Here is a 16122-nt window from a genome sequence, read left to right on the forward strand (position 1 = left end):
GAAAACATGATCCTGTTGAAAATTTTAAAGAATTTGTCCACACACCAGGGCCTGGGTTTAGTGGTGTAAATGCACTATGTCATTTAATACTCCTAACACTTCATAGTTTATCCATTTCATTGGTAAGAAAACTGAGGCTGAGAAGTTTAGCAACTTTCTCAAGGTTAAGTAGATATTAGGCTGGGATATGATCACCTCTTGAGCCTTGCAATCTAGTGGAGAAACAGCAAACAAGTAAAAATGAACACAATTACAGGTTATGAGAGCTGCTATGAAGTAAACTGAGAAGTCATGTGATAGAGTATTGCCCAGTGGGGTGGAGAGAGCTACTGTAGATGGGATGGTCAGGGAGGGCTTTTCTGAGGAAGTGAGGAGAGTCTCATTTGATGAGTCAAGGATGGATCTGTCTGATCTTAGGGCCCCTGGCCACTATACGACACTGTCCTATGTAAGTGGTACCATTGGTGAAATCTGCCATTGGGGGCAAGGTGGGTTAGAGAGGGGAAGCTGAGGCAGGGGGTCATTTAGGCTGACTGGCAACATGGCAGTTCTAGGGTCAAGGATGGTGACCAGAAGAAAGATGTGCCCTCCATTTGCCACTCTCTAAAGAGCCAGCTCCCGTGGTGCTCTCATGAGAGTGGGCATGAGTTGTCAGGGCATAGAGAAGAAGCAGGAGGGAGAGGATTACTACCAGGAGCTCTACAAGTCTGATTTGACTCCAGTTCAAATGAAAAAGTCAGAGCCTTTGGCTCTTGACTCCAGGGTCAAGAGCCCCATCTTCTGGTCTGTTGAGCAAATTACAAAAGGAATTGGCTGCAGAGGCGGCCGCGAGACTGCTCTGAGGCAGCTGTCTGTCTGCAGAGACAGGCTCTCCCCTCCCAGTGCTGTTTTGTGTCCTCCTTCCCAAAGAAGGCGAGCTCGTTGGCTCCAGGCCCCAGGCACTAGGCTGCCGGCACCTTCAGCTCTCTACACAGCTTGGAAAGGAGCAAATATGCCCCTCTCAGCCTAGCCAGCAAAGAGGGGCAGAAGGAGCTGGAAGGAGGAAGATATTCAGCCAAGGACACCACCTCACACTGATTATTCTTCTAAACAAAGTGGGGGTTGGGCGGGAGGGGTGGCGCAGAGAACCCAGCAAAAGAGAACTCAGAAAATTCTGAGGCCTGCACGGAATTCTTGGAGGAGGAGACATAAAATAGACAGGAAAATGCAAAATATGGATAGAGACAGAGACCACCCCCCCCCCACACACACACATATACATACACACACACATCTCACAGGGAAGCAAGGAGGCTTGCAACAACTCTGTGAGGTAGGTTCTATCTCCTCCATCATTTTACAGATGAGAACACTGAAGACTGAGGCTTAGAGATGTAAGCTAGCCCAGTTCACACAGCAAGCACAGTTTATAAATGGAGACCCTGAGTCTGAGCTCAGAAGTACCTCACTACAGAGTACACACACTTACCTGCCTACTGCCTCCCACGGCGCTGCCTGGACTTTAGTCCTTCCCTAACTTTAGAAGCTCTACCCTCTCCTTGTGACTTCCAAATGTGCCTATTTTCCCATCTTTGTCTCTAGATCCTTCCTTTCTCTAATACTAGTTTTCTTAAACTTTGGTGGGGAGAGGTCGGGTCTTGAACCTCCGGGGACATGATAAAATCTGTGGGACTCTCTTTTCAGCTAAGTAGACAAAGACCCAAATTTTGCATCTCATTGTAAGGATATGTTCACAGCTTGCCCAGGGAAACACTAAATACCTTACCTGTATTATTTTTAAATACTGGCTGGAAAACTGAGATTCTCTCATTCAGAGACAAAAAAAGGCAAGAAACACAAGTAACTCAAAAGGTCTGAGGAGATGTTCTCACATAATTGCAACCAATTTTTCCATCAAAAGCATCTTAATTTCTCCATCTATGTACCATGTTTCTTGCCCAGCTTAAACTGTCAAAAGAGCTGCCAGTACAGAGGTTTTAGCCTTTACTTGCTATTAGGTAGTGCCCAATCCCAGCTGCATCTTATACCTGATTTGGTTTCTCCACATTCCTCTTAATTATACATCAAAAACCAAGGAAAGGTTGGAGGAAAAGACGTCAGGATTTGAAGAAAAACTTAATTAGGGCTTGTTGTGCGGTCGTCTGGGAGCATTTCCTGTGAAGGGAGTGGGGAGCCGGAGAGAGACACTATTCTTTGTCAAGCTGAAAAGGTCATCCAGGTGCATGGTACGCAGTCAGCCTTTGCCAAGTCACAGCATTTCTAGAGAGACTACAGAATACAGTTTTCTTTGTTCACAGCAGGCTGCCAGCCTGGGACACTACACATCATACAGAAAAACAACAAAATGCTACACAAACTGACTCTGGCTGCGAAAATCACTCTCCCTCCATTCATCATCATCATCAACATCATCCATAGAAATCGCCTATACTCTGGAATTCCCTGGTGGGTTCAGTGGTTAGGACTTGGCATGTTCACATCCACGGACCTGGGGTTCAGTCCCTGGTTGGGGAACTAAGATCACACTAGCTGTGCCGCATGGCCAAAAAAAGTTTTTAAAAAAGAGCACTGGACTTCCTTGGTGGCACAGTGGCTAAGAATCCGCCTGCCAGCGCAGGGGACGCAAGTTTGATCCCTGGTCCAGGAAGATTCCACATGCCATCGAGCAACTAAGCCCGGGCACCACAATTACTGAGTCAGAGCTCTAGAGCCCGAGTGCCACAGCTACTGAAGGAGTCTGTGCTTAGAGTCTGTCCTCCACAACAAGAAAAGTCACAGTAATGAGAAACCTGAGTACCACAACAAAGAGTAGCTCCTGCTAGTGATAACTAGAGAAAGCCCACACAAAGGAAGATGCAGAACAACTAAAATTAAAATAAACAATAAATTATATATTTAAAAAGAGGACTTCCCTGGTGGTCCAATGGATAAGAATCTGCCTGCCAATGCAGGGGACACAGGTTCAATCCCTGGTTCAGGAAGATCCCACATGCTTCAGGGCAACCTAGCCCAGGCGAACTGCTGAAACCCAAGCACCTAGAACCCCTGCTCGAAACAAGAGAAGCCTCCGAAATGAGAAGCCTGCACACCACAACTACAGAATAGCCCCCACTCGAAGCAAAAGCCCAAGCGCCAGAAATAAATAAATATGAGATAAACTGACAGGTGAAAGAAAAGGAATTGCCTATACTGTACTCATTTACACCTTGCTCCACACTCTGGTAGACAGAACCCATTTAAACTGGCAAAAACCTCCTTCCTCCTTTCTCTGGGATCACAATTGAGATATTTGGACAGAGGCAGAAGGAAAGGACTAATAGAGGGATTAGAACAAAACAGAAACAGATTAGATTAGAAACAGAAACAGATTAGAAACAGAAAAGCAAGCTTTGAAGAAAGAAGCTTTGGGACTTCCAGATCCACATAGGAAGTCATTCAGGAATTTAGGAGAAGTAAGTGTTAACCAAGTCCTAGCTATCAGATTTGAACCATTTGTATTCATTAAATACATTTATCTTATCCGTTTCTAGCCAAACCTCACCCTGCTTAGAAATCAAGTGTGTTTACAGTGGTTTCACTCCCTGTCTTATCTCCTTGGGGATAAGATCTCTTGAGCCTGTAAAGTTCTTATTTCACTTTTAACCAGTAGGCCTGGGATATCCTTAAGGTTGCTACAGATTCAGTGCTTCACATCTGTGTAATTCTATATACTCAATATTTATATCACCTTACCTCATTTCTCTCAAATGGGACTGTTAATGTACACAGAATATTTCACAGACTAGAAAGCTGAAATAAGCCTGGAACAAGGACTTGCCCAAGCCAGTTAACAACAGAGCTTGGCGAATAACTACTTGTGCTTTTCATGGTTTGTGTGGATTTCTAGAAATACAATTCCATGCAGCCCCTTCCTGCATAAAATTGAATTGGCTTCAATTGAACAGTAAATTGTGAATCTGCTTTAGAAATGACATGAACTCCCCATAGCAGAAAAGGGCTTCTCCTTTATTACCTTTTACCATCTGATTACAGTTTCATATAATTTCTACTTTGGAAAGTTTGTCAGTGATACCCATTCATTAGTTTACTGAACAAACTCTCATGAGGTTCTGAAAATAACTATTACTGCTTATCTCTAGAAACACATTATCTGACATAGATATAAATTCAATCCAAGATACGCTAACTCCCACTAAAATACCACTTGGGGCCTTTTATTTCGCAGTTAATTTTTTTTTAAAAAGTGGGAGACCCATTCAGACTTCTGGGCTGGGGCAAAAGGGAATAAACATAGAATCTGAATGTATCTCATGAATTTATCTTTCTCCACCTCTAATCTCTTGACAAATTGAAACGACCACCCTCCTTTTTTAAAGAAGGTAGAGTTCCTCTGGTCCTTTCTTATAAAATACAAGAAAGAGTATTTGCTAGATTTACCAAGAACAGCTAGGGCTGTGAGATGGGCAGTCAATGAATAGCAGAGAAAAAAATTCAACCCTGAAGCAGATATAGAAGCACTCAGCTTTGTTTAGGGTAGGCGAAATGAACAAGGGCCATTACAATTTGATTACATCCTATATATCTGTTGAGATTTCTCTAGAACTTCTTGCCCATGCCCTCTAAGAATTGTTGGAAGGGATTTAAAAGGCCTATATTTCAACACCATATACAAAAATAAACTCAAAATATATAAAAGACCTAAGTGTAAGACTGGATACTATTAAACTCCTAGAGGAAAACATAGAACACTCTTCGACATAAACCACAGCAATATTTTTTTTGATCTCCTAGACTAATGAAAATAAAAGCAAAAATAAATAGGACCTAATTAAACTTAAACGCTTTTGCACGACAAAGAAAACCATAAACAAAACAAAAAGACAACCTACAGAATGGGAGAAAATATTTACAAACAACATGACCAACAAGGGATTGATCTCCAAAATATTACAAAGAGTTCATACAGCTCAATTTTTTTTTCATACAGCACAATATTAAAAAAATAAAGTAAAAAAAATGAGTAGAAGACTTAAATAGTTCAGTCACTCAGTCCTGTCCAGCTCTTTGTGACCCCATGGACTGCAGCATGCCAGGCTTCCCTGTCCATCACCGACTTCTCAAGCTTACTCAAACTCATGTCCATCCATCGAGTTGCTCATGGCATCCATCGATGCCATCCAGCCATCTCATCCTCTGTCGTCCCCTTCTCCTCCCGCCTTCAATCTTTGCCAGCATCAGGGTCTTTTCCAATGAGTCAGTTCCTCGCATCAGTTTCAGCTTCAGCATCAGTCCTTCCAATGAATATTCAGGACTGATTTCCTTTAGGATTGACGGGTTGGATCTCTTTGCAGTCCAAAGGACTCTCAAGAGTCTTCTCCAACACCACAGTTCAAAAGCATCAATTCTTCGGTGCTCAGCTTTCTTTATAGTCCAACTATCACATCCATACATGACTACTAGAAAAACCATAGCTTTGACTGGACGGACCTTTGTTGAAAGTAATGTCTCTGCTTTTTAATATGCTGTCTAGGTTGGACATAGTTTTTCTTCCAAGGACCAAACATCTTTTAATTTCATGGCTGCAGTCACCATCTCCAATGATTTGTGAGCCCAAGAAAATAAAGTCTGTCACTGTTGCCATTGTTTCCCCATCTATTTGCCATGAAGTGATGGGACTAGATGCCATGATCTTAGTTTTCTGAATGTTGAGTTTTAAGCCAACTTTTTCACTCTCCTCTTTCACTTTCATCAAGAGGCTCTTTAGTTCTTCACTTTCTGCCATAAGGGTGGTATCATCTGCATGTCGAGGTTATTGATATTTATCCTGGCAATCTTGATTCCAGCTTGTGCTTCATCCTGCCTGGCATTTCACATGATATACTCTGCATATAAGTTAAATAAGCAGGGTGACAATATACAGCCTTGATGTACTCCTTTCCCGATTTGGAACCAGTCTGTTGTTCCATGTCCAGTTCTAACTGTTGCTTCTTATCCTGCATACAGATTTCTCAGGAGGCTGGTCAAGTGGTCTGATATTCCCATCCCTTGAAGAATTTTCCACAGTTTGTTGTGATCCACACAGTCAAAGGCTTTGACATAATCAATAAAGCAGAAATAGACTTTTTTCTGGAATTCTCTTGCTTTTTTAACAATCCAACAGATTTGGCAATTTGATCTCTGGTTCAGATCTCTGTTCTCTGCCTTTTCTAAATCCAACTTGAACATCTGGAAGTTCATGGTTCACATACTGTTGAAGTCTGGCTTTAAGAATTTTGAGCATTACTTTGCTAGTGTGTGAGAGGAGTGCAATTGTGTGGTAGTTTGAACATTCTTTGGCATTGCCTTTCTTTGGAATTGGAATGAAAACTGACCTTTTCCAGTCCTGTGGCCACTGCTGAGTATTTCAAATTTGCTGGCATATTGAGTCCAGCACTTTCACAGCATCATCTTTAATGGTTTGAAATAGCTCAACTGGAATTCCATCACCTCTACTAGCTTTGTTCATAGTGATGCTTCCTAAGGCCCACTTGACTTTGCATTCCAGAATATCTGGCTCTAGGTGAGTGATCACACCGTCGTGGTTATCTGGGTCACTAAGATCTTTTTTGTATAGTTCTTCTGTGTACTGTTGCCACCTCTTCTTAATATCTTCTGCTTCTGTTAGGTCCATACCATTTCTGTCCTTTATTGTGCCCATCTTTGCATGAAATGTTCCCTTGGTATCTCTAATTTTCTTGAAGAGATCTCTAGTCTTTCCCATTCTATTGTTTTCCTCTATTTCTTTGCACTGATCACTGAGGAAGGCTTTCTTATCTCTCCTTGCTATGTTTTGGAACTCTGCATTTAAATGGGTATATCTTTCCTTTTCTCCTTTGCCTTGAGCTTCTCTTCTTTTCTCAGCTATTTGTAAGGCCTCCTCAGACAACCATTTGCCTTTTTGCATTTCTTTTTCTTGGGGATGGTCTTGATCCCTGTCTCTTGTACAATGTCATGAACCTTCATCCATAGTTCTTCAGGCACTCTGCCTATCAGATCTAATCCCGTGAATCTATTTGTCACTTCCACTGTATAATCTTAAGGAATTTGATTTAGGTCATACCTGAATGGTCTAGTGGTTTCCTCTACTTTCTTCAATTTTAGTCTGAATTTGGCAATAAGGAGTTCATGATGTGAACCACAGTCAACTTCCGGTCTTGTTTTTGATGACTGTATAGAGCTTCTCCATCTTTGGCTGCAAAGAATATAATCAATCTGATTTCGGTATTGACTATCTGATGATGTCCATGTGTAGAGTCTTCTCTTGTGTTGTTGAAAGAGGGTGCTTGCTATGACCAGTGCATTTTCTTGGCAAAATTCTGTTAGCCTTTGACCTGCTTCATTTCGTACTCCAAGGCCAAATTTGCCTGTTACTCCAGGTATCTCTTGACTTCCTACTTTTGCATTCCAGTCCCCTATAATGAAAAGGACATCTTTTTTGGGTGTTAGTTCTAGAAGGTCTTATAGTTCTTCATAGAACCGTTCAACTTCAGCTTCTTCAGCATTACTGGTCAGGGCATAGACTAGCATTACTGTGACATTATATGGTTTGCCTTGTAAATGAACAGATATTTCTTCAAAGAAGACAGGCCAACAGGTATGTGAAAAGATGCTCAATATTGCTAATTATGGGAGAAATGCAAATCAAGGCTACAATGAGGTATCAGCTCACACTGGTCAGAATGGCCATCATCTAAAATCCTATGAAGGGCTTCCCTGGTGGTCCAGTGGTTCAGAATCCGCCTTGCAATTCAAGGGACACCAATTCAATTCCTGGTCTGGGAAGATCCCACATGCCATGAAGCAACTAAGCCTGGGCTTCACAAATGAGACCCGGCACAGCCAAATAAGGAATTACTTTTTTAAAAGACACCAGAAATGTGTCTTGGTACAAGATTACCATGCAAAAATCAATAGGTTTCCTATAACACTAAGCACAGCTGATTAGGTAACAGAATGAGAAAATAGATTCCCATTACAGGAATAAGCAGAGATGAAAAAACTGAACAGACAAGTAACATGCAAGAACGACATGAAAACTACTACTGAGTGGCATGAAAGAAGTCTTGAGTAAACGGAAGGGCACATGCTGCATCTTGTAGAAAAAAACTCAATTTTATTAAAACTATTAATCCTCGTTTTTATTCATCTGTAAGTTTCAGGATATCATAATAAAACTACCAACAAGGTTTATTTCTTTAATGGGAAAACAAAAATATCCAGGAAAACTCTGGAGAAAAAAAACTGGGTCACAATTACATCCGTTCCTCACATCTTAACCTGTTCTGGAAGGGAAAAGGTCTGGACATTACAGTGGGAGCCTCTTTCCCTGAAGAATGGCTGTGAACAAGCCCCAGAGTGGCTCCCTTGACAGGGACTCAACTATACAAGCTTCTCCAGACCCAACGTCATTGCGGTGTGCCAGAGCCCCAGCTTCCGGGAACCCACACCTGTAGCCACAAACCCAGGCAGCCTTGGGTCTTTAAGCTGAAAGATGTGAACACTGTGTTCCCGGAGTATCACCCCTGAATGGGAGGCACTTCAGTGCCCTGGGAGCTGGCAGGCCTTCCTTGCCCTCTGCAGGCTTTCTGATGTGTCTGAGAGATGCTGTTACAGATTAAATTATGCCCCCACCCCAAGAGCAACAAAAAGCTATGTTGAAGTCTTAAGCCCTAGTACCTCAGAAAGTGACTTCATTTGGAAATAGATGGTCACTACAGGTGTAATTAATTAAGATGAGGTTACATCGGAGTAGCTGTGTAGTGGCTAAGTCATGTCCGACACTTTTGCAACCACATAGACTCTAGCCCAGCAGGCTCCTCTGTCCATGAGATTTCCCAGGCACGAATACTGGGGTGGGTTGCCATTTCCTTCTCCAGGAGATCTTCCTGACCCAGGGATCAAACCTGTGTCTCCTGTGTTGGAGGTGGATTCTTTACCACTGAGCCACCAGGGAAGTGCTACTGGAGTAGCATGCGTGTCTGGCTAAGTTACTTCAGTCGTGTCTGACTCTGTGCAACCCTATGGACTGTTGCCTGCCAGGCTCCTCTGCCCAAGGAATTATCCAGGCAAGACTACTGTAGTGGGTTAATATGCCCTCCTCCAGGGGATCTTCCCGACCCAGGGATCGAACCCAAGTCTCTTACGTCTCCTGTATTAGCAGGCGGGTTCTTTACCACTAGAGTCAGCTGGGAAGCCCACACTGGAGTAGAGCATGACCGGTGTCATCCAGCATGACCGGTGTCCTTATAAAGTGAGAGCCAGGACTTCCCTGACAATCCAGTGGTTAAGACTTTGCCTTCCATTGCAGTGGGTGCGGGTTCAATCCCTGCTCAAGGAACTAAGTTCCCACATGCCTGGTGGCCAAAAAACCAAAACATAAAACAGAAGCAATATTGTAACAAATTTATTAAAGACTTAAAAAATAAATAAAGCAACAACCAGGTAAAAACACAGAAGGACACAGGGAGAACTCCATGTGAGGATGGAGGATTGGCGTGATGTGTCTCTGGTCCAGGGAATGTCAAAGAACGATGATAAACCACCAGAAGCTAAGAAGAGGCAAGGAACGGTCCCCTACAGGTTTTAGAAGGAGCATGGCCCTGCAGATTTCTCCAGAATCATAAGACAATAAATTTCTGTTTTAAGCCACTCAGTGCATGGTACTTTGTCATAGCAGCTGTAGGAAACAAATACAGACGTCTAGGATTAGGATCTGTGCACTCTACACCACTAGGGCAGGAGGCTGCGTGCCAGCTGGAAGGGGCCAGGTGGAAAAAGAGTTTTAAACAGGAAATTCTGCCTGGTCCACCCAGGAGTGCAAGGATGATGCCTTCTCAGGGCAAGACATCACTCCAGCACCCTTTCTCACGCCTCCGATTTTGCCCTGAGGACCGGCTGGCCTGGGCTGGCTCCTCATTAACTTTGGCTCCCTTTGCAACAAGCTGGCCACTGAGCCAGGATCACAATGGCTCTGCTGTTACTCAACACCAGTGACCGTAGGGATGCTGGGGAGAGACAGGAGCCTCAGAGAGCCCCAGGCTAAGCTTCTGAATATGCTCTGGCAGGATCTAGAGCACTAAATTCTGGGGACGAGCTGGGGTGTATTTGCGGTCCAAATTGTGGGGCCACCCAGCTCACACAGATGCCCCTCCCTCTACCTGTGCCTCCCCCCACTTGCCCACTTGGCAATCCTCTGCTCATTCTTTGCAAAGCAGGTCACCTCACCTCTTCCTCCAGCAGGTAAGTTCATCACTCCCTCCTTTGTGCCATCCTGGACCTCCTCCACACATTCCTCTATTACACTACAGCTTATTCTAGAAGATTCGTTCGGTGGACCGTGACCTCCTTACAGATAGGGACTGAGTCTTTCATCTCCGACTCCCTAGGGCCCAGCCCACACCAGCAACGCTTTACAGCTTCCATGGAGCTTCCATGTGCATTAACTATCCCAACTGTGGACCGAATGTTAGAACATTACTGCTTATTCCAGGGCAAAATCTGCCTCCTGGGATAATTTGATTTGTAGCTGGTGATCTCTCTCATTAAACAAAGAACTCCCTGAGAGAGAAATGCTAGTTCTTCGCCCTCCGATGGTCCTAACCCCAATTACACAGAAGTCACCTTCGGTAAATGCAACTTCAGCTTTTGCTGCCCCCACCCTTCCTGCTCTCAGGGAAGCACACTGATAACCCCATTACATCTGTCTGGTGCTTTCTGCCCTGAGTATCTCCAGGGAACCAGGCAGTCCAATTTATTTAATGCTACGTGATCTGCTGCACTCACACCACATTTTATGATCTAATTCGATTTATTATAGACATTATGATATGGCTCTGTTTCTCTGAAAAACAGGTCACCTCTTACACTAGTTACTTAGCCATTAGCTGTCTCCTAGCCGACAAGAGTGGGGACTTTTACATCTCTTTTTCTAGTAATGGATAATAGTGCCTCCCAGGATAAGAATCAAAAACCTTAGTAATATTCATAGCTTTTGACTCAGCAATTCCACTTCGAGCAGGTAACCCTAGGAAAATGGCCAAAGATTTGCACAAAGGAAGATTACAGGGACACTCTTTATATTTAGCAGGGAAGACCTCACTAGGTAATTCGGTACAATTTCTCCAAAGCAAACATGGGGGACACAGTTGGCCACAGAGCATCAGCAGGCCTGGACCTAAGTTTGTAATGACGTGGAGAAATGGCGACCTCCCCAACTCACCAAGTACTAACAGGTCCTGAGGCATGCCATGCCCCGAGGGCCTGGGAGATAAGCCAGACTGCAACAGCCCCTTGTCTCTCTAGTTTCGGGGGGGTCTCCCAAGCAGAAGCCCTCCAGTTTCCTGGTCATCTGGGAAATTGTCCGGTTCAAAGGGTAGCTCACCAGATTAAGTCTAGACGGTGGTCCATCCCTCACAATCTAATAAATGCCCCCTCACCCTCACCCCATCACCCTACGAGTTACCAGCCAGCTTGTTCCTCTGCTCTTTGGAGACTCAAAAGTGTCATCTCCTAAGCTGTTCTTCGAAGTTCCTCTCTGCCAGGCCTGTGTTAAAACAAACACGGACAGCCCTTTTACTGCTCCCCTGTAGCAGTAAATCAATTCAATGTGTCATAGGGCTTATCGGTCAGATTCTTTGGGTTGCAAGTAACAAAAACACCCTCCAAGAATTTTCAACCAGGGCTTCCCTGGGGCTCAGCAGTAAAGAATCCACCTGCCAATGCAGGAGACACGGATTCAGTCCCTGATTCGGGAGGATCCCACATCCAGCAGAGCAACTAAGTCCTTGCGCCACAACTATTGGGCCTGTGGCCTAGAGCCCGGGAGCCACAACTACTGAGTCCACAAGCTGCAGCTACTGAAGCCCAAGCACCCAGAGCCCGAGCTCCACAACAAGAGAAGCCACTGCAGTGAGAAGCCCATGCACCGCAACTAGAGAGTAGCCCCAGCTCTCTACAACTAGAGACAAGCCTACGCAGTAGCGAAGACTCAGCACAGCCAAAAATAAATAAATAACATTATCTTTTTTCAATAAATTTTTCAACGAACACAAGAAAGAAGGAAGGAAAGTAGGAAGGAAGAGAGGGATGGAGGGAAAGAAAGCAAAGGAAAAACAGAGAAGAAAAGGGAAAAAGAAAGTGGAAGAAGGGAGAAATCCAGCAATAAATTATTTCCTCCGTGCTTTACTTTCACTGCCTGCTTTCTGAGTGTTGGCTTCATGCTCGGTTTGCCTGTCCATCCTCGTGTAACAGCAAAAATGGCCACTAGCTGCTCTGAACTTAAATCAGCTTCCCAACTAACGATTCCATCAGTGATCATGTCGGCGGGGGGGGGCGGTGATCAGAAGTGTGGGCCTGGGGCAGCCCATCTCTTTTTTGCTGGTTCCAGGAAATATATCAGGGAAGGCTTTGGGTAGCCTGTCTTGGGTAATGTGCTGAACCCTAAACCAATCACAGTGGCCAGAGGATCTCTGCACATGTGTATGACGTACATATACATAAATATGCACATCACAGGTCCACCCTTGGTGCCGGGGAGTGAGGTGGGCCTCATCTGAACTCCACGGGACTAAGAATCAAAGGTGGTTCCCTGAAGACATACTAGACAAAGAAGAAAGCCTGTCCTTTCTGCTTGACCAGCCCTGCCCCGATCACCATCTGTCCCGTCCATAGGCTCCCCAGTCTCCCCTGCATTTGGTCAGGAGTCAGCCTCACTGACTGACAAGGTAACCCCAGTCCAAGGTGGTTGTCAGGTTCCTCCATGCTGCTCCTGAAGTCAGATCTGGGTCTACTCTTAGACCCAGCAACAGCTGCTATGGGGGAGATTCTTAGAGTTAGCCGAGTCTGGCTTCACCCACAGTGAAGTCCCTCCACCTGCCTCTAGGAGCGATCACTGAGGCAGGCTCTGGACAGAGGCAGGAGCTCCATGGCTGCCTGGGTGGTGTGCAGCTTGTGCCCTGCTCAACCTTAGCTTGCCAAGTCGGGCCCTGACACAGGTCTGCATCTACCCCGAGGAAGGGGGGGCCTGCTCACAACTCATCAGGCTCTTTACAGGCTAACAACCACATGCTCAGATGGTAAAGAATCTGCCTGCAATACAGGAGATCCGGGTTCGATCCCTGGTTTGGGAAGATCCCTTGGAGAAGGAAATAGCAACCCACTCCAGTATTCTTGCCTGGAGAATCCCATGGACAGAGGAGCCTGGCGGACTACAATCCATGGGGTCACAAAGAGTCGGACACGACCGAAGCGACTAACATACACAACCACCTGCCTGCAGCTCATGGACAGATAAGGGGAGACAGGCTGCCCCAAGGCTGATCCAGGGAGAATTTCAAGGCTTGGACTTTAGACCCAGGACACCTGGCTTGAGTAAAAGAATGATTGTCTTATGTGGTACTTTTATTGTTTCTGGGTGTGACATCACCAAACACTGGGAACTAACACAGGAAGACATGGGAGCAGCAACCAACCACCTGAATGTGTCCTTTTCTCATTTCTATCCCTTGCACTGCTTTCAGCTGCTCGGGGACCAGACCAAAATGAAAGAACTTTCAGCAGGAGCCAAGGAGTCATTCTTGCCCAGCCTTGAAACCCAGACCAGACACCAGTCACCCAAGCCCACCAACTAGTGGTGAGACTCCTGCCCAAAGGCTGAAAACGACTAAGCAAAGCTTCTAGAGGAGTTAGAGTCATTTGTGTGTGTGTGTTAAGTCACTTCAGTTGTGTCTGACTCTTTGCGACCCCGTGGACTGTAGCCTACAAGGTTCCTCTGTCCATGGGATTCTCCAGGCAAGAATACTGGAATGGGTTGCCATGCCCTCCTCCAGGGGAGCTTCCCGACCAAGGGATGGAAGCTGCGTTTCTTATGTCTCCTGTATTGGCAGGCAGGTTCTTTACATCTAGCGTCACCTGAGAAGCCCATCAGGAAAGTCATGTATTAATATTATATTCTGAGTACGAATGATTTACATACTTTATCTCATCAAACTCATCAAACTCCACAATAGACCCACTCTAATATCTTTTCAAAATGAAAAAAACTGAGGGACTTCCCTGGAAGTCCAGTGTTTAGGACTCTGTGCTTCCACTGCAGGGGGCATGGGTTCAATCCCAAGTTGGGGGACTAAGATCCCACAAGCAGTATGTCATGGCCAGAAAAAAAAGAGAGAAAGAGAAAACTGAGATTGAACAATTTGCCCATGATTACAGACCAGTAGCCAACTGAGGGACCCTCTGTCGTCACTTTCCAAGCCTCTTCTTTGATTATGGGGAGTTCTATCAGGCCCTCCCAGGCCATAGGCTGAAACATGCCGTCCTCATAGCATCTGGCTGTGGGGTAACCATGTGAAGAAAGGGTGAGGTGACCTGGCACCTCCAGAACATTCCCTGGGCTCCTACTCTCCGGTCCCAAAGACAAGAAATGCAGGAGCCCCAGCTCCAGGGTTTTCCTCCTCTGTGAGTTCTCAGAGGAGCTGTTCACCGGGGCAGCAGGATAAGGCTCCCATTCAGATAGAATTTCTCAGCCATGGGAGTTAAAAGATGAGGATCAGATTGGCTCTGACATTCTCTGGCTCCCCAGGTAGGATTGTTTTCACTGTTGCTTTCCAGGTTCTGTAGAAAATTCTACACTCAAAGCAAAATCTGAATGCCCTTAAGAGAAGGTGTGGGTCCCTTTGGAATGGTTCCCCATACTTTCCCCTTGGCTCCAGAACAGTCCACTGAACTGTCTCACATAACAGATGCCAGGATGGGAAGGACCCCATGAGCAATATAAGCTCTAGCTCAACAGTGTCAGTGGTGGCCCAGGTTCTGTCATCCAAATTCTGCTCCACCCTGTCACTGTGTACTTTGTCCTCGGATAGGCTTTTGAGGGGGTGTCTTATTCTTTCCAAGGAATGAAAGCTCTCTTGGAGGCCCCCAGCAAACACCCTTCTTCGCCCATCACAGGCAAGGAAATCACCATATTGAACTTAAACTAATGGCCAAGGGATGAAAAATGCCAGGTCAAATACCCTGACCACTATAGCCTTCAAATTTAGTACCTGTGGGCTCCTCAGCGTACTGAAGCCAGGTCAGGATAACACTTTACAGAGCCCATCAGGGTCCTAAAAGTGTGTCTAGAGTGCTCCGGTGGGGCTTCTCCTCTTTCTATTTTTGAGGCATCCTTGTTTTGTATCTGCTAAATCACTCGGTAGTTCTGCAAGCCTGGAATGGTTTTCCATAAACCTCCTGTAACAGCTGAACCCCAAGATATTTTAAGTCTTGATAATGAACGAGTGTGTGTATGCTCACCTACTCAGTCATGTCCATCCATGAAGCCTGCCAGGCTCCTCAGTCCATGGGACTTCCCAAGCAAGAATACGAGAGTGAGTTGCCAATTTCTGCTTGGGGGCAACTTCCCGACCCAGAGTCTACTACATCTCCAGAGTCTCCGACATTGGCAGGCAGAGTCTTTACCAGTGAGTCACCTGGAAAGCTGATAATTAATAAGCAGAGCCAATATCCTTTCAAAGTTTGAGCTCACCCCTTGTTAGGACAATAGAATGCTGTCCCATCTTACTGCAGTCTGGAGGAATGCACTTCAATCAAGGCACACACTCAGTTCTGTCTTTACCTGGTAGGGTAAGATGTAAAGGAGTGCATTCAGGCTCCTCGAAGGTCCTGCTGAAAAAATTATGTGATGTAAATAAACTAGATAATTCACATCCCCATTCATCTTTTCCATGGAGTACAAAAAGGGATCAGAGATGTTCTGGGGCATCCCTTCAAATTGATAAAATTCTATGAGTAAGTAAGAATGTGGGTTTTTTCCTCACTAACTAACTATAGGTGTTTCTTAGTATCACTCCTCACCAAATACCACCATCTTCCTGTCTGGCAGTAGGTCCCATGTGTGAGAAAACATTTACACATTCCCACTGCGCTGGACTGTTTTTTTCCCACTGTTACATTGCAGGTGGAGTGGGGTTGTAGACTTTGCTGATAATCAGCAGCTCTTTAAAGAACTATAAATCCATGATTTCAAACAGTAAAATCTATTTTAATCTGCTCTCAGCAAATATAACACACATTCCATTCAGGGAG

Source organism: Cervus elaphus, chromosome 3, assembly GCF_910594005.1.
Source record: "Cervus elaphus chromosome 3, mCerEla1.1, whole genome shotgun sequence".
NCBI lineage: Eukaryota > Metazoa > Chordata > Mammalia > Artiodactyla > Cervidae > Cervus > Cervus elaphus.